The 16,902-nt window shown below is 48.6% G+C and overlaps 17 non-coding genes across 17 annotated transcripts; all 17 read right to left on the reverse strand.

Annotated features, from left to right (window-relative positions):
- Window positions 1-141: 141 nt before the first annotated feature.
- trnat-ugu (transfer RNA threonine (anticodon UGU)) lies at window positions 142-215 on the reverse strand. Its single transcript has one exon. It is a non-coding gene; the product is annotated as a tRNA-Thr (tRNA).
- A 569-nt stretch (window positions 216-784) lies between these two features.
- On the reverse strand, window positions 785-856 carry trnaa-cgc (transfer RNA alanine (anticodon CGC)). Its single transcript has one exon. It is a non-coding gene; the product is annotated as a tRNA-Ala (tRNA).
- Window positions 857-1,329: 473 nt separating this feature from the next.
- Window positions 1,330-1,403, reverse strand: trnat-ugu (transfer RNA threonine (anticodon UGU)). Its single transcript has one exon. It is a non-coding gene; the product is annotated as a tRNA-Thr (tRNA).
- A 569-nt stretch (window positions 1,404-1,972) lies between these two features.
- On the reverse strand, window positions 1,973-2,044 carry trnaa-cgc (transfer RNA alanine (anticodon CGC)). The gene has a single exon. It is a non-coding gene; the product is annotated as a tRNA-Ala (tRNA).
- Window positions 2,045-2,914: 870 nt separating this feature from the next.
- Window positions 2,915-2,986, reverse strand: trnaa-ugc (transfer RNA alanine (anticodon UGC)). Its single transcript has one exon. It is a non-coding gene; the product is annotated as a tRNA-Ala (tRNA).
- Window positions 2,987-3,297: 311 nt separating this feature from the next.
- trnas-aga (transfer RNA serine (anticodon AGA)) lies at window positions 3,298-3,379 on the reverse strand. Its single transcript has one exon. It is a non-coding gene; the product is annotated as a tRNA-Ser (tRNA).
- Window positions 3,380-3,860: 481 nt separating this feature from the next.
- On the reverse strand, window positions 3,861-3,934 carry trnat-ugu (transfer RNA threonine (anticodon UGU)). Its single transcript has one exon. It is a non-coding gene; the product is annotated as a tRNA-Thr (tRNA).
- Window positions 3,935-4,823: 889 nt separating this feature from the next.
- trnaa-ugc (transfer RNA alanine (anticodon UGC)) lies at window positions 4,824-4,895 on the reverse strand. Its single transcript has one exon. It is a non-coding gene; the product is annotated as a tRNA-Ala (tRNA).
- Window positions 4,896-5,192: 297 nt separating this feature from the next.
- On the reverse strand, window positions 5,193-5,274 carry trnas-aga (transfer RNA serine (anticodon AGA)). Its single transcript has one exon. It is a non-coding gene; the product is annotated as a tRNA-Ser (tRNA).
- A 480-nt stretch (window positions 5,275-5,754) lies between these two features.
- trnat-ugu (transfer RNA threonine (anticodon UGU)) lies at window positions 5,755-5,828 on the reverse strand. Its single transcript has one exon. It is a non-coding gene; the product is annotated as a tRNA-Thr (tRNA).
- A 569-nt stretch (window positions 5,829-6,397) lies between these two features.
- Window positions 6,398-6,469, reverse strand: trnaa-cgc (transfer RNA alanine (anticodon CGC)). The gene has a single exon. It is a non-coding gene; the product is annotated as a tRNA-Ala (tRNA).
- An 870-nt stretch (window positions 6,470-7,339) lies between these two features.
- On the reverse strand, window positions 7,340-7,411 carry trnaa-ugc (transfer RNA alanine (anticodon UGC)). Its single transcript has one exon. It is a non-coding gene; the product is annotated as a tRNA-Ala (tRNA).
- Window positions 7,412-7,718: 307 nt separating this feature from the next.
- Window positions 7,719-7,800, reverse strand: trnas-aga (transfer RNA serine (anticodon AGA)). The gene has a single exon. It is a non-coding gene; the product is annotated as a tRNA-Ser (tRNA).
- A 481-nt stretch (window positions 7,801-8,281) lies between these two features.
- Window positions 8,282-8,355, reverse strand: trnat-ugu (transfer RNA threonine (anticodon UGU)). Its single transcript has one exon. It is a non-coding gene; the product is annotated as a tRNA-Thr (tRNA).
- A 569-nt stretch (window positions 8,356-8,924) lies between these two features.
- Window positions 8,925-8,996, reverse strand: trnaa-cgc (transfer RNA alanine (anticodon CGC)). The gene has a single exon. It is a non-coding gene; the product is annotated as a tRNA-Ala (tRNA).
- Window positions 8,997-9,866: 870 nt separating this feature from the next.
- Window positions 9,867-9,938, reverse strand: trnaa-ugc (transfer RNA alanine (anticodon UGC)). Its single transcript has one exon. It is a non-coding gene; the product is annotated as a tRNA-Ala (tRNA).
- A 6,378-nt stretch (window positions 9,939-16,316) lies between these two features.
- trnat-ugu (transfer RNA threonine (anticodon UGU)) lies at window positions 16,317-16,390 on the reverse strand. Its single transcript has one exon. It is a non-coding gene; the product is annotated as a tRNA-Thr (tRNA).
- Window positions 16,391-16,902: the final 512 nt, after the last annotated feature.

A 16,902-nucleotide genomic window follows, 5' to 3' on the forward strand; every position in this document is an offset into this window, starting at 1 on the left:
ATTGATGGAAAGTCTATTGCATTGATGGATTGAAAGTTTGCAACCAGAAGTAAGATTGCCAGTTAGGACAATTCCGTTCATTTTAACTGCAAGAAACACTTTTATCACATCTACACCAGATGATGCTGTTGCAAATAGTGTAGGTACTGCTGGGAGTTGAACCCAGGGTCTCCTGTTTACAAGACAGGCGCTTTCACCAGCTAAGCCACAGTACCCCTATTGTAATGTTTACTTGAGACAGCAATGAAAAAGGTCTCAAGTAGCGTGACCCGATCATGTGTTAAGCTATCAGAACTGGCGGCTAAAGGAATTCCAATTGAGTAGGTTACTTACATTATACAACTTACTGATGTAATTAGAACACTGCCTCTTCTGTGAACTAGAAAGTCACTATGACAGTCCCAGCCACAGCACCCCTCTCAGTTCAGGAGAAATGCTTCAGCAAATGATTGGGAATACAACAAAAGAGGTCTGCAGTACCATGACATATTTCTGTTGATCCTTTAAACAGTCCCTTAAACATACACTGATTAACCTGTGCCGTTGACGGCAGGATTCGAACCTGCGCGAGGAGACCCCAATGGATTTCTAGTCCATCACCTTAACCACACAGTTTCGACAGTTCAATAATCTCTCTTGTTCAAACATTAGCATTCTGCAACATTTTTGGTAGGTAAAGCATTGCGTGACCTCATTTTGTTTAGACATTCATTACACAGTAACATTCAGCAATGTTTCGTGATCGGATCATTTTTGACTTCTACCTTATAAAAGGTATACAAATTGGAGATGCCGGGGATTAAACCCGGGACCTCATACATGCGAAGCATGCGCTCTACCACTGAGCTACATCCCCTTTATGTAATAATTACTACATCTCTGCTATCAATACCTGAAGCTTTGCTTAATGATACAGCCAATCAATAGGTTGACTTGCACTAGGCAATCCTAATTGACTGAAGCTAGCTTTGATCACATCTTGGAGACGGCAGGCATTGAACCTCAGGCCTTCTACATGAGAAGCATATGCTTTGCCGTTGAGAGAAGTCTCCTGTGTTACTTAAATTGTGCATCTGTAAAACCGATTCCTGAAGCTTTGCTTAACGATAGAAGGGACAAATAGGTCATCAGTTGGCACTAGGGTATCATACATTTTATAGAGAATTTTGCTCGCCTGCCGCCGTTGTCATTGATGGAAAGTCTATTGCATTGATGGATTGCAAGTTTACAACCAGAAGCAAGATTGCCAGTTAGGACAATTCCGTTCATTTTAACTGCAAGAAACACTTTTATCACATCTACACCAGATGATGCTGTTGCAAATAGTGTAGGTACTGCTGGGAGTTGAACCCAGGGTCTCCTGTTTACAAGACAGGCGCTTTCACCAGCTAAGCCACAGTACCCCTATTGTAATGTTTACTTGAGACAGCAATGAAAAAGGTCTGAAGTAGCGTGACCCGATCATGTGTTAAGCTATCAGAACTGGCGGCTAAAGGAATTCAAATTGAGTAGGTTACTTACATTATACATCTTACTGATGTAATTAGAACACTGCCTCTTCTGTGAACTAGACAGTCACTATGACAGTCCCAGCCACAGCACCCCTCTCAGTTCAGGAGAAATGCTTCAGCAAATGATTGGGAATACAACAAAAGAGGTCTGTAGTACCATGACATATTTCTGTTGATCCTTTAAACAGTCCCTTAAACATACACTGATTAACCTGTGCCGTTGACGGCAGGATTCGAACCTGCGCGAGGAGACCCCAATGGATTTCTAGTCCATCACCTTAACCACACAGTTTCGACAGTTCAATAATCTCTCTTGTTCAAACATTAGCATTCTGCAACATTTTTGGTAGGTAAAGCATTGCGTGACCTCATTTTGTTTAGACATTCATTACACAGTAACATTCAGCAATGTTTCGTGATCGGATCATTTTTGACATCTACCTTATAAAAGGTATACAAATTGGAGATGCCGGGGATTAAACCCGAGACCTCATACATGCGAAGCATGCGCTCTACCACTGAGCTACATCCCCTTTATGTAATAATTACTACATCTCTGCTATCAATACCTGAAGCTTTGCTTAATGATACAGCCAATCAATAGGTTGACTTGCACTAGGCAATCCTAAGAGATTGAGATATTTGGCCTGCCTGCTAAAAGCAGAGGTGGTAAACTGGTGTGGTAGATTTCAATAATGGAGCGGGGGATCCAATGGATTTCTAGTGCATCAGCTTAATCGCTTGGCCAGGACAATGATGCTTATCGACCTCAAGTCTATCAGTTGTTCGAACGGTAACAGACTGCAACGCTTGAGGCTGTGTCATCAAATTGTGAAATAGTCCTACACCCTTGACCACAGCTTGCTTTGATCACATCTTAGTGATCGGACCTCAGCACTCCTACATGAGAAGCTTTACAGATGAGCCGAAAACAGATAACTTCAATTGTACATGTGGCAACCGATACATGAAAGTTTGCTTGACGATACAAGAGGGGAAATCGGTTATTGACTGGCAGTACGGTGTCATACATTTCTTAGAGAAGTAGTCTGCGTACAGATAGCAGAACTGGCCAACGCTTGTCGGCAGACCTGAATCTTCGTCATGACGCAACAATGTTTTTCTCTTCTGTGGCTATCAACACTTAGTGCATAAACGTACCGTACTCATATCAATGTGTTGACCGGCACTAGCTTTTGAGCGCACACTAGCTTTTGAGCGAACAAAAGCGTGCGCTTATGAAATCGCACGCACTGATTAACCTGTATCGTTGACGACAACACAGTTTCAATTCTCTCACTTGTTTCGAACATTAGCATTCGTCAACATCTTTGGTAGGTTAAGCATTGCGTGACCTCATTTGATCAAAATAGCACTGACCTGACTTTTCTCAGGCAATCAAATGGAGATGCCGGGGATTGAACCCGGGGCCTCATACATGCAAAGCATGCGCACTACCACTGAGCTACATCCCCTTACTGCTCACGAATGTGCATTTTAAACCTGCTGCGGAACACACCAAGGGTTTTCTCGTCCATGGCATTCAGCACTTGGACCTGACAACACTAGTCTTCGGATCTATCAGACCTTTAAATATTAACATTTTATGTTTGGAGAACATGTTGTCAAAAAACATAGAATGCTAAGAGCCTGTCCAGATAATGCCAGGTTTTAAATATGAAGCCTTTTACATGCTTAGATTAACATATTTGCACTGATTTCATGCAGTTTCACCGTAATATGTGTTGGCCGAACAAGGGAATGAAAAATCGTATTCAGATAGAACCGTTGTCGGCAGGATTCGAACCTGCGCGGGGAGACCCCAATGGATTTCTAGTCCATCGCCTTAACCACTCAGCCATGACAACACACTGTTAGAGTACCAAGTCTCTGGCTTTTTGTAACAGGAAGAGTCTGGAACACTTAGAGTAGGTTAAGCCTTGCTTGATCTAATTTTGAAATAGTCTTCAAATTGACTGAAGCTAGCTTTGATCACATCTTGGAGACGGCAGGCATTGAACCTCAGGCCTTCTACATGAGAAGCATACGCTTTGCCGTTGAGAGAAGTCTCCTGTGTTACTTCAATTGTACATCTGTAAAACCGATTCCTGAAGCTTTGCTTAACGATAGAAGGGACAAATAGGTCATCAGTTGGCACTAGGGTATCACACATTTTATATAGAATTTTGCTCGCCTGCCGCCGTTGTCATTGATGGAAAGTCTATTGCATTGATGGATTGCAAGTTTACAACCACAAGCAAGATTGCCAGTTAGGACAATTCCGTTTTTTTTAACTGCAAGAAACACTTTTACCACATCTACACCAGATGATGCTGTTGCAAATAGTGTAGGTACTGCTGGGAGTTGAACCCAGGGTCTCCTGTTTACAAGACAGGCGCTTTCACCAGCTAAGCCACAGTACCCCTAATGTAATGTTTACTTGAGACAGCAATGAAAAAGGTCTCAAGTAGCGTGACCCGATCATGTGTTAAGCTATCAGAACTGGCGGCTAAAGGAATTCCAATTGAGTAGGTTACTTACATTATACAACTTACTGATGTAATTAGAACACTGCCTCTTCTGTGAACTAGACAGTCACTATGACAGTCCCAGCCACAGCACCCCTCTCAGTTCAGGAGAAATGCTTCAGCAAATGATTGGGAATACAACAAAAGAGGAAAAGTCTATCAGTTGTTCGAACAGTAACAGACTGCAACGCTTGAGGCTGTGTCATCAAATTGTGAAATAGTCCTACACCCTTGACCACAGCTTGCTTTGATCACATCTTAGTGATCGGACCTCAGCACTCCTACATGAGAAGCTTTACAGATGAGCCGAAAACAGATAACTTCAATTGTACATGTGGCAACCGATACATGAAAGTTTGCTTGACGATACAAAAGGGGAAATCGGTTATTGACTGGCAGTACGGTGTCATACATTTCTTAGAGAAGTAGTCTGCGTACAGATAGCAGAACTGGCCAACGCTTGTCGGCAGACCTGAATCTTCGTCATGACGCAACAATGTTTTTCTCTTCTGTGGCTGTCAACACTTAGTGCATAAACGTACCGTACTCATATCAATGTGTTGACCGGCACTAGCTTTTGAGCGCACACTAGCTTTTGAGCGAGCAAAAGCGTGCGCTTATGAAATCGCACGCACTGATTAACCTGTATCGTTGACGACAACACAGTTTCAATTCTCTCACTTGTTTCGAACATTAGCATTCGTCAACATCTTTGGTAGGTTAAGCATTGCGTGACCTCATTTGATCAAAATAGCACTGACCTGACTTTTCTCAGGCAATCAAATGGAGATGCCGGGGATTGAACCCGGGGCCTCATACATGCAAAGCATGCGCTCTACCACTGAGCTACATCCCCTTACTGCGCAAGAATGTGCATTTTAAACCTGCTGCGGAACACACCAAGGGTTTTCTCGTCCTTGGACCTGACAACACTAGTCTTCGGATCTATCAGACCTTTAAATATTAACATTTTATGTTTGGAGAACATGTTGTCAAAAAACATAGAATGCTAAGAGCCGGTCCAGATAATGCCAGGTTTTAAATATGAAGCCTTCTACATGCTTAGATTAACATATTTGCACTGATTTCATGCAGTTTCACCGTAATATGTGTTGGCCGAACAAGGGAATGAAAAATCGTGTTCAGATAGAACCGTTGTCGGCAGGATTCGAACCTGCGCGGGGAGACCCCAATGGATTTCTAGTCCATCGCCTTAACCACTCGGCCACGACAACACACTGTTAGAGTTCAAGTCTCTGGCTTTTTGGAACAGGAAGAGTCTGGAACACTTGGGGTAGGTTAAGCCTTGCTTGATCTAATTTTGAAATAGTCTTCAAATTGACTGAAGCTAGCTTTGATCACATCTTGGAGACGGCAGGCATTGAACCTCAGGCCTTCTACATGAGAAGCATACGCTTTGCCGTTGAGAGAAGTCTCCTGTGTTACTTAAATTGTGCATCTGTAAAACCGATTCCTGAAGCTTTGCTTAACGATAGAAGGGACAAATAGGTCATCAGTTGGCACTAGGGTATCATACATTTTATAGAGAATTTTGCTCGCCTGCCGCCGTTGTCATTGATGGAAAGTCTATTGCATTGATGGATTGCAAGTTTGCAACCAGAAGTAAGATTGCCAGTTAGGACAATTCCGTTCATTTTAACTGCAAGAAACACATTTATCACATCTACACCAGATGATGCTGTTGCAAATAGTGTAGGTACTGCTGGGAGTTGAACCCAGGGTCTCCTGTTTACAAGACAGGCGCTTTCACCAGCTAAGCCACAGTACCCCTATTGTAATGTTTACTTGAGACAGCAATGAAAAAGGTCTCAAGTAGCGTGACCCGATCATGTGTTAAGCTATCAGAACTGGCGGCTAAAGGAATTCCAATTGAGTAGGTTACTTACATTATACAACTTACTGATGTAATTAGAACACTGCCTCTTCTGTGAACTAGACAGTCACTATGACAGTCCCAGCCACAGCACCCCTCTCAGTTCAGGAGAAATGCTTCAGCAAATGATTGGGAATACAACAAAAGAGGTCTGTAGTACCATGACATATTTCTGTTGATCCTTTAAACAGTCCCTTAAACATACACTGATTAACCTGTGCCGTTGACGGCAGGATTCGAACCTGCGCGAGGAGACCCCAATGGATTTCTAGTCCATCACCTTAACCACACAGTTTCGAGAGTTCAATAATCTCTCTTGTTCAAACATTAGCATTCTGCAACATTTTTGGTAGGTAAAGCATTGCGTGACCTCATTTTGTTTAGACATTCATTACACAGTAACATTCAGCAATGTTTCGTGATCGGATCATTTTTGACTTCTACCTTATAAAAGGTATACAAATTGGAGATGCCGGGGATTAAACCCGGGACCTCATACATGCGAAGCATGCGCTCTACCACTGAGCTACATCCCCTTTATGTAATAATTACTACATCTCTGCTATCAATACCTGAAGCTTTGCTTAATGATACAGCCAATCAATAGGTTGACTTGCACTAGGCAATCCTAAGAGATTGAGATATTTGGCCTGCCTGCTAAAAGCAGAGGTGGTAAACTGGTGTGGTAGATTTCAATAATGGAGCGGGGGATCCAATGGATTTCTAGTGCATCAGCTTAATCGCTTGGCCAGGACAATGGTGCTTATCGACCTCAAGTCTATCAGTTGTTCGAACAGTAACAGACTGCAACGCTTGAGGCTGTGTCATCAAATTGTGAAATAGTCCTACACCCTTGACCACAGCTTGCTTTGATCACATCTTAGTGATCGGACCTCAGCACTCCTACATGAGAAGCTTTACAGATGAGCCGAAAACAGATAACTTCAATTGTACATGTGGCAACCGATACATGAAAGTTTGCTTGACGATACAAGAGGGGAAATCAGTTATTGACTGGCAGTACGGTGTCATACATTTCTTAGAGAAGTAGTCAGCGTACAGATAGCAGAACTGGCCAACGCTTGTCGGCAGACCTGAATCTTCGTCATGACGCAACAATGTTTTTCTCTTCTGTGGCTGTCAACACTTAGTGCATAAACGTACCGTACTCATATCAATGTGTTGACCGGCACTAGCTTTTGAGCGCACACTAGCTTTTGAGCGAGCAAAAGCGTGCGCTTATGAAATCGCACGCACTGATTAACCTGTATCGTTGACGACAACACAGTTTCAATTCTCTCACTTGTTTCGAACATTAGCATTCGTCAACATCTTTGGTAGGTTAAGCATTGCGTGACCTCATTTGATCAAAATAGCACTGACCTGACTTTTCTCAGGCAATCAAATGGAGATGCCGGGGATTGAACCCGGGGCCTCATACATGCAAAGCATGCGCTCTACCACTGAGCTACATCCCCTTACTGCGCAAGAATGTGCATTTTAAACCTGCTGCGGAACACACCAAGGGTTTTCTCGTCCATGGCATTCAGCACTTGGACCTGACAACACTAGTCTTCGGATCTATCAGACCTTTAAATATTAACATTTTATGTTTGGAGAACATGTTGTCAAAAAACATAGAATGCTAAGAGCCTGTCCAGATAATGCCAGGTTTTAAATATGAAGCCTTCTACATGCTTAGATTAACATATTTGCACTGATTTCACCGTAATATGTGTATGTGTTGGCCGAACAAGGCAATGAAAAATCGTATTCAGATAGAACCGTTGTCGGCAGGATTCGAACCTGCGCGGAGAGACCCCAATGGATTTCTAGTCCATCGCCTTAACCACTCGGCCACGACAACACACTGTTAGAGTGCCAAGTCTCTGGCTTTTTGTAACAGGAAGAGTCTGGAACACTTAGGGTAGGTTAAGCCTTGCTTGATCTAATTTTGAAATAGTCTTCAAATTGACTGAAGCTAGCTTTGATCACATCTTGGAGACGGCAGGCATTGAACCTCAGGCCTTCTACATGAGAAGCATACGCTTTGCCGTTGAGAGAAGTCTCCTGTGTTACTTAAATTGTGCATCTGTAAAACCGATTCCTGAAGCTTTGCTTAACGATAGAAGGGACAAATAGGTCATCAGTTGGCACTAGGGTATCATACATTTTATAGAGAATTTTGCTCGCCTGCCGCCGTTGTCATTGATGGAAAGTCTATTGCGTTGATGGATTGCAAGTTTGCAACCAGAAGTAAGATTGCCAGTTAGGACAATTCCGTTCATTTTAACTGCAAGAAACACTTTTATCACATCTACACCAGATGATGCTGTTGCAAATAGTATAGGTACTGCTGGGAGTTGAACCCAGGGTCTCCTGTTTACAAGACAGGCGCTTTCACCAGCTAAGCCACAGTACCCCTATTGTAATGTTTACTTGAGACAGCAATGAAAAAGGTCTCAAGTAGCGTGACCCGATCATGTGTTAAGCTATCAGAACTGGCGGCGAAAGGAATTCAAATTGAGTAGGTTACTTACATTATACAACTTACTGATGTAATTAGAACACTGCCTCTTCTGTGAACTAGACAGTCACTATGACAGTCCCAGCCACAGCACCCCTCTCAGTTCAGGAGAAATGCTTCAGCAAATGATTGGGAATACAACAATAGAGGTCTGCAGTACCATGACATATTTCTGTTGATCCTTTAAACAGTCCCTTAAACATACACTGATTAACCTGTGCCGTTGACGGCAGGATTCGAACCTGCGCGAGGAGACCCCAATGGATTTCTAGTCCATCACCTTAACCACACAGTTTCGACAGTTCAATAATCTCTCTTGTTCAAACATTAGCATTCTGCAACATTTTTGGTAGGTAAAGCATTGCGTGACCTCATTTTGTTTAGACATTCATTACACAGTAACATTCAGCAATGTTTCGTGATCGGATCATTTTTGACTTCTACCTTATAAAAGGTATACAAATTGGAGATGCCGGGGATTAAACCCGGGACCTCATACATGCGAAGCATGCGCTCTACCACTGAGCTACATCCCCTTTATGTAATAATTACTACATCTCTGCTATCAATACCTGAAGCTTTGCTTAATGATACAGCCAATCAATAGGTTGACTTGCACTAGGCAATCCTAAGAGATTGAGATATTTGGCCTGCCTGCTAAAAGCAGAGGTGGTAAACTGGTGTGGTAGATTTCAATAATGGAGCGGGGGATCCAATGGATTTCTAGTGCATCAGCTTAATCGCTTGGCCAGGACAATGGTGCTTATCGACCTCAAGTCTATCAGTTGTTCGAACAGTAACAGACTGCAACGCTTGAGGCTGTGTCATCAAATTGTGAAATAGTCCTACACCCTTGACCACAGCTTGCTTTGATCACATCTTAGTGATCGGACCTCAGCACTCCTACATGAGAAGCTTTACAGATGAGCCGAAAACAGATAACTTCAATTGTACATGTGGCAACCGATACATGAAAGTTTGCTTGACGATACAAGAGGGGAAATCGGTTATTGACTGGCAGTACGGTGTCATACATTTCTTAGAGAAGTAGTCTGCGTACAGATAGCAGAACTGGCCAACGCTTGTCGGCAGACCTGAATCTTCGTCATGACGCAACAATGTTTTTCTCTTCTGTGGCTGTCAACACTTAGTGCATAAACGTACCGTACTCATATCAATGTGTTGACCGGCTCTAGCTTTTGAGCGCACACTAGCTTTTGAGCGAGCAAAAGCGTGCGCTTATGAAATCGCACGCACTGATTAACCTGTATCGTTGACGACAACACAGTTTCAATTCTCTCACTTGCTTCGAACATTAGCATTCGTCAACATCTTTGGTAGGTTAAGCATTGCGTGACCTCATTTGATCAAAATAGCACTGACCTGACTTTTCGCAGGCAATCAAATGGAGATGCCTGGGATTGAACCCGGGGCCTCAAACATGCAAAGCATGCGCTCTACCACTGAGCTACATCCCCTTACTGCGCAAGAATGTGCATTTTAAACCTGCTGCGGAACACACCAAGGGTTTTCTCGTCCATGGCATTCAGCACTTGGACCTGACAACACTAGTCTTCGGATCTATCAGACCTTTAAATATTAACATTTTATGTTTGGAGAACATGTTGTCAAAAAACATAGAATGCTAAGAGCCTGTCCAGATAATGCCAGGTTCTATTTCATCCTTACTGACCGCCAGAGGCGGTGCATTAAGCACTGGATTTATCCGTCTCGCGCATGCGCAGTTCGAGTACCTATACCAACAAGGTCACATGTGACCCTCGTGACACCGGATTGGCTATATAGCCCGGTGTCGACAGAGGATCTGTTCCTTTCATCTTCTCGCAAAGACGCATGTTGTAGTACCGCTTGCGGATAGCGTATTCGCTTTTTGAAAAGGATCGCGCTCCAGACTGTGTGCAGCCTCGCGACCAAGGGTCGGAGCAACGGGTGAACTCGTCCTCCAGGGGCTGTTGGTCTGTACAGCGCTGAAGTAGAAGCTTCCAAGGTTTTGTTTAGTTTCAGTCACTTACCGGTGAAGGCAGCGCTCTCGCGTCCTCTCCCGGCAACACTGCTGGGGTTATTTTCACTACTGGGATTAATTTCGCTACTGATAGCTCCCTTATAGAAACAGCTCGGCTGTGTTCTGGGTTACCAAATTTATTTGGTAAAAGGTTTTTCCAGTCAGTCACTTACCGGTGAAGGCAGCGTTCTCGCGTCCTCTCCCTGTAACACTGTTGTTTATTTCTTTCGGTCACTTACCGGTGAAGGCAGCGCTCTCGCGCCCTCTCCCTGTAACACTGTTGGGGTTTATTTTTTAGTCACTTACCGGTGAAGGCAGCGCTCTCGCGCCCTCTCCCTGTAACACTTGTTTGTTTCTTTTCAGTCACTTACCGGTGAAGACAGCGCTCTCGCGTCCTCTCCCGAGAACACTGCTGTATATTTGAGTGTGTAATTATTTTTCCAGTCACTTGCTGGTGAAGACTGCGCTCTCGCGTCCTCTCCCGGTAACACTTTCTTGGCTCTTCTTGAATTAGTAGCTCTCTGGTGAAGGCAGTGCTCCCTCTCCCAGTGTTCTGCTGATGGCTCATGTGTGTGGCGCCTGTGTGGCCCTCCTTGAGCCTGACGATGGCCATGATCGCTGCCCCTCTTGCCTCGGCTTCGAGCATTTGAGGGAGGGCCTTACCGAGAGGGCCTGTATGAACTGCGGCTCCATGCCCTTGGCACTCAGGCTGGCTAGGCTCGCAGCGGTGGAACATCCGGCAGCTGTCGACCTACCATCAATGGCGCCACTTCCTCCTGCTCAGCCCGGCCATTCTTGGCGTCGGGGTAGAGCAGGCCCCCCCCCCAGGAAAAGGGCTAGGGACGAGCTAGCATCCAAGGTGGATCGCTTGTCGTCCGATATGGAGAGGATACAGGAACTCCTCCTGACCCTGCAACCTGGGGCAGGTGGCGCGGTGGCTGACATCCGGCCTGACCCTTCCTTTGGGGATGTGCCGGGGACGGACGATGTCCTGTCGCTGGCGGCATCAGCCAACCTCTTCAGTGAGGGTGTCACGGGGGAGGAATCCTCAAACGCTTTTGGGGAGGCCTCCCGCTCCTCTACTCAGAGCTCTGGGCACAGCACAGAGGGTAACCCCATCGGGGCCGTCATCCGTACGGCCCTGGCTCGCCTGGGGCTCGATGCTCCTCAGGCAGACTTGGCCCAGCCTAGCGCCTTTTTCAGGCGCAGCCCTGCCACAGCCCCTTTCTCTGTCCCTCCTTCGGAGGAGTATTTAAAGGAGCTACACCTCTGCTGGAAGGACGCCAAGGCTCTCCCCCGTCCTTCTTCCAGTGCTCGGGCCTTGGCTGCCATGCGGGATCCAGCGCAGTATGGTTTGGGTTGCATGCCACCCGTTGAGCCCGCCATTGCCTCCCTCATTCTAACCCCCGATCAGGCCTTGCGGCCGGATGCCAGGTGTCCTCGGCCCCAGTGCAGGGTCACAGACGACCTGCTTTCGAAGGCCTATGACGCAGCAGCACGTATGGGGCGGATTGGCAACTCCCTCTCCCACCTAATGCTGGCGCTCTCGACCTCGCTGCAACAAGCTGCAGTTGAGCCGTCTACACAGGACCTGAGCGACGCGTCCCTACAGGCCTTTGCCCTCATGTCCAGGGAATTGGGGCGTGTTATGTCCACCCTGGTCCAGACTCGCCGCCAGGTTTGGTTGGCTCAGTCGCCCCTGACGGAGGCGTGCAGGAAGGCCCTTAGAGCCGTGCCAGTGGTACCGGGGGAGCTGTTTGGGTCAGCTGCCCTGGAGACGCTGGAGCGAGCTGCCCAAGCTAGGCAAACCAACCTGCAGCTGTCAGGTCTTCACAGGAGTGTCTCCGCTCCTGGCAGGCCTAGAGCCCCCCCGGCTGCCCCCCGGGGCCGCTACCAGCCACCACGCTCTTACCCAGCAAGAGAGGAGGGCCTACGCAGGTCTCGGCGGTCCGCCCAGCAGCCCGCTGATAGCTTTCGCGCCCCCGCCCGCCCATCGCCCGGGCAGCCTCGGGCCGCGGAGCCTCACCGGTACCCCTCCAGAGCCGACAGAGGCCGGGGGGCCAGGCGCTAGGACCACGGGGCCGGTCGTCGGCTGTTTTTCCCAGCAGCAGATCAGCTATTGGGCTGCCTGTACTATAGACCCCTGGGTGGTTTCCACCTTAACCCGGGGGTACGAATTACAGTTCCGACGCCGGCCCCAGGCCTTTGGCCGGGTCAGGATGACAGTCGTCCGCGACCCGACGAAGGCCGCAGCTCTGGCCCAGGAGCTATCCGCCCTCCTGGCCAAGGGTGCGATCGAGCCAGTGGACCCTCAGTTACAACCCGGGGGGTTCTACTCGGCGTACTTTCTGGTCACCAAGAAAGACGGCGGATTCAGGCCCATTCTAGACCTAAGGGGCCTGAACACGTTTTTAAAAATTTTACCATTTCACATGCTCACCTCGGCGGACACCCTGAGGGTAGTTGCCAGGGGGGAGTGGTTCACGACTATAGACCTAAAGGACGCCTATTTTCATGTGCCGGTTGCGGCACACCACAGGCGGTTCCTGAGGTTTGCCTATCGGGGCAGGCATTACCAATTCAGGGTACTTCCCTTCGGGCTTTCCCTCTCCCCGAGGGTTTTCACCAGGGTTGTGGCGGCAGCCCTCGCACCCCTGCAGACGCAGGGCATGAAGATCCTGCCGTATCTGGACGACTGGCTGGTCTGTGCGCCCTCCAGGTCCCAGGTGGCCCAGGACACGGCCCGCCTGCTGTCGCACGTCGCCCGGCTGGGCTTGACGGTGAATCAAACAAAGAGTTGCCTGGACCCTTCCCAACGGGTTACCTATCTGGGGTTGGTCCTGGACTCGGTCGCCATGAAGGCCTACCTTTCACCTCGACGGGTGAACGACATCCTCCGCCTCCTTCCTCTCTTCAGAGCCGGCAGGAGGCTGCTTTTTATTCTTTTTCTTCAGCTTCTGGGCAAGCTGGCAGCTGCTTCAGCTGTGGTGCCTCTGGGTTTACTGTCCCTGCGCCCACTCCAAATGTGGCTGAACAGCCTGCACCTAGATGCCAAGTGGCACAGGCAGAGGAGGGTCAAGGTGACCCTGCAGTGTCTTGTCTCTCTGGCCCCATGGAGAAGGAGAGCGTATCTGGAGGCAGGCGTGCCCATGGGCGCAATCCCGGCACGCCGGGAGTTGGTGACAACCGATGCCTGCCTCTCGGGATGGGGCGCAGTGTGGCAGGGCAGGACTGCGCAGGGACGGTGGTCTGGCCGGGACATGGCACAACACATTAATGTGCTGGAACTCCGGGCTGTGCAGCTGGCATTAGCCAGCTTTCTGCCCCATTTGACAGGCCGGCATGTCCTGGTCCGGTCGGACAACATGGCCACGGTTTCGCAGGTGAACCACCAGGGGGGCACCAGGTCAGCACGGCTACTCCGGGTATCCCAGAGCCTGTTGACTTGGGCTTCTCCCCGTCTGGCCAGCCTACGTGCAGTCTATTTGCCGGGGGCCCAGAATCGGGCGGCAGACTTCCTCTCCCGACGGAAGCCTCCACCGGGGGAATGGCGGCTTCACCCCGAGGTGGTGGAGTCAATGTGGGGCCTCTTCGGCAGGGCAGAGGTGGACCTCTTTGCCTCGGAGGAGTCGGCGCATTGCCCCCTCTGGTTCTCCTGGGCAGAAGCGTCCAGCCCTTTAGGGCAGGACGCGCTGGCGCACGATTGGCCGGACAGGCCTCTTTATGCCTACCCACCATTGCCTTTGATTCTGCCGACACTCCAGAGGGTCCTTTTGCAGGGCCACCGGCTCCTTCTGGTGGCCCCCTTTTGGCCGGGGAGGCTCTGGTATCCACTGCTGCTCAGGCTCTGCTGCAGCACGCCATGGCGCCTCCCCGACAGGAGGGATCTCCTGTCCCAGCTGGGGGGTCAGATCTGGCATCCCGACCCCTCTCGCCTACAGCTCTGGGCTTGGCCACTGCAGGGCCCGACCCACTGCTGAGGGAGTGCACTACGGCTGTCAGGGGTACGGTCATGAGTGCCAGGGCACCATCGACCAGGTTGCAGTACGGAAACAGGTGGAAGCTGTTCTCCAACTGGTGTGCGGCTAGGGCCGTGGATCCAGTGCATTGTGCTGTGACCACGGTGCTGGAATTTCTGCAGTCCCTCCTGGATAGTGGCCGGTCGCACTCTACCCTGAGGGTCTATGTCGCTGCCATCTCCTCCCTACATGATAGGGTTGACAGCGCCACGGTAGGGCGCCACAGATTAGTGTCCCTCTTTCTAAGAGGGGCTTTGAGGCTGCGTCCCCCTACAGCCATGCGGTCTCCAGCATGGGACCTGCCGCTGGTGCTGGAAGCCTTGTCATCTCCTCCCTTCGAGCCTTTGGGTCAAGGGGGTTTGAAGTGGCTGTCTATGAAGGCTGCCTTTTTACTCGCCATAACATCTGCCAAGCGGGTCGGGGAGTTGCATGCCCTATCAGTGAGTGATACATGCCTGAGGTGGAACTCTGATGGCTCGGGTGTCACTCTATGGCCGAACGTTGCGTTCCTGCCAAAGACCCTGCCACGCAATCACCTTAACCAGCCCATCCAGTTAGCACGCTTTGACCCCCCTTCTGGGGAGGGTGGGTCTGAGCTGCTGTGCCCGGTGCGGGCCCTTAGGGCTTATATTTCTGCTACCGCCGGTATTCGCCAGTCGGAGCAGCTTTTTGTTTGCCATGGTGGCCCTAACAGGGGTCATGCTTTAACAAAGCAGAGGCTGTCCCACTGGATTGTGGAGACCATAACACACGCCTACGGGGCCAGTGGCCGCCCCCCGCCATCCAGGGTGAGGTGTCACTCAACTAGGAGCGTCTCCACATCATGGGCTGCCCTGAGAGGGGTGCCCCTGGGGACCATCTGTGCCGCGGCGTCATGGGCGTCGCCTAGCACATTCTCCAGGTTCTACCGGGTCAACGTTGCCACTCCCCATCCAATGGGCGTGGCCCTGATGCCAAGCTCTGCTTTCTCTGATCAGTAGGTGAGCACCTTGACTCTTCGTGACGTTGTTGGTATTGGCCATCCAGTGCTTAATGCACCGCCTCTGGCGGTCAGTAAGGATGAAATAGAACGCAGAGTTACGTATGTAACTCCGGTTCTATGAATCCTGGATGACCGCCAGAGTTACAGGTCACTCAGAAGTCTCGTGGTTCGCGAGAAGATTCTGGGAACAGATCCTCTGTCGACACCGGGCTATATAGCCAATCCGGTGTCACGAGGGTCACATGTGACCTTGTTGGTATAGGTACTCGAACTGCGCATGCGCGAGACGGATAAATCCAGTGCTTAATGCACCGCCTCTGGCGGTCATCCAGGATTCATAGAACCGGAGTTACATTGTTAGAGTGCCAAGTCTCTGGCTTTTTGTAACAGGAAGAGTCTGGAACACTTAGGGTAGGTTAAGCCTTGCTTGATCTAATTTTGAAATAGTCTTCAAATTGACTGAAGCTAGCTTTGATCACATCTTGGAGACGGCAGGCATTGAACCTCAGGCCTTCTACATGAGAAGCATACGCTTTGCCGTTGAGAGAAGTCTCCTGTGTTACTTAAATTGTGCATCTGTAAAACCGATTCCTGAAGCTTTGCTTAACGATAGAAGGGACAAATAGGTCATCAGTTGGCACTAGGGTATCATACATTTTATAGAGAATTTTGCTCGCCTGCCGCCGTTGTCATTGATGGAAAGTCTATTGCGTTGATGGATTGCAAGTTTGCAACCAGAAGTAAGATTGCCAGTTAGGACAATTCCGTTCATTTTAACTGCAAGAAACACTTTTATCACATCTACACCAGATGATGCTGTTGCAAATAGTGTAGGTACTGCTGGGAGTTGAACCCAGGGTCTCCTGTTTACAAGACAGGCGCTTCCACCAGCTAAGCCACAGTACCCCTAATGTAATGTTTACTTGAGACAGCAATGAAAAAGGTCTCAAGTAGCGTGACCCGATCATGTGTTAAGCTATCAGAACTGGCGGCTAAAGGAATTCCAATTGAGTAGGTTACTTACATTATACAACTTACTGATGTAATTAGAACACTGCCTCTTCTGTGAACTAGACAGTCACTATGACAGTCCCAGCCACAGCACCCCTCTCAGTTCAGGAGAAATGCTTCAGCAAATGATTGGGAATACAACAAAAGAGGTCTGCAGTACCATGACATATTTCTGTTGATCCTTTAAACAGTCCCTTAAACATACACTGATTAACCTGTGCCGTTGACGGCAGGATTCGAACCTGCGCGAGGAGACCCCAATGGATTTCTAGTCCATCACCTTAACCACACAGTTTCGACAGTTCAATTCTCTCTCTTGTTTAAACATTAGCATTCTGCAACATTTTTGGTAGGTAAAGCATTGCGTGACCTCATTTTGTTTAGACATTCATTACACAGTAACATTC

This window comes from Gadus morhua, chromosome 1 (genome assembly GCF_902167405.1).
Source record: "Gadus morhua chromosome 1, gadMor3.0, whole genome shotgun sequence".
NCBI classification, from domain to species: domain Eukaryota; kingdom Metazoa; phylum Chordata; class Actinopteri; order Gadiformes; family Gadidae; genus Gadus; species Gadus morhua.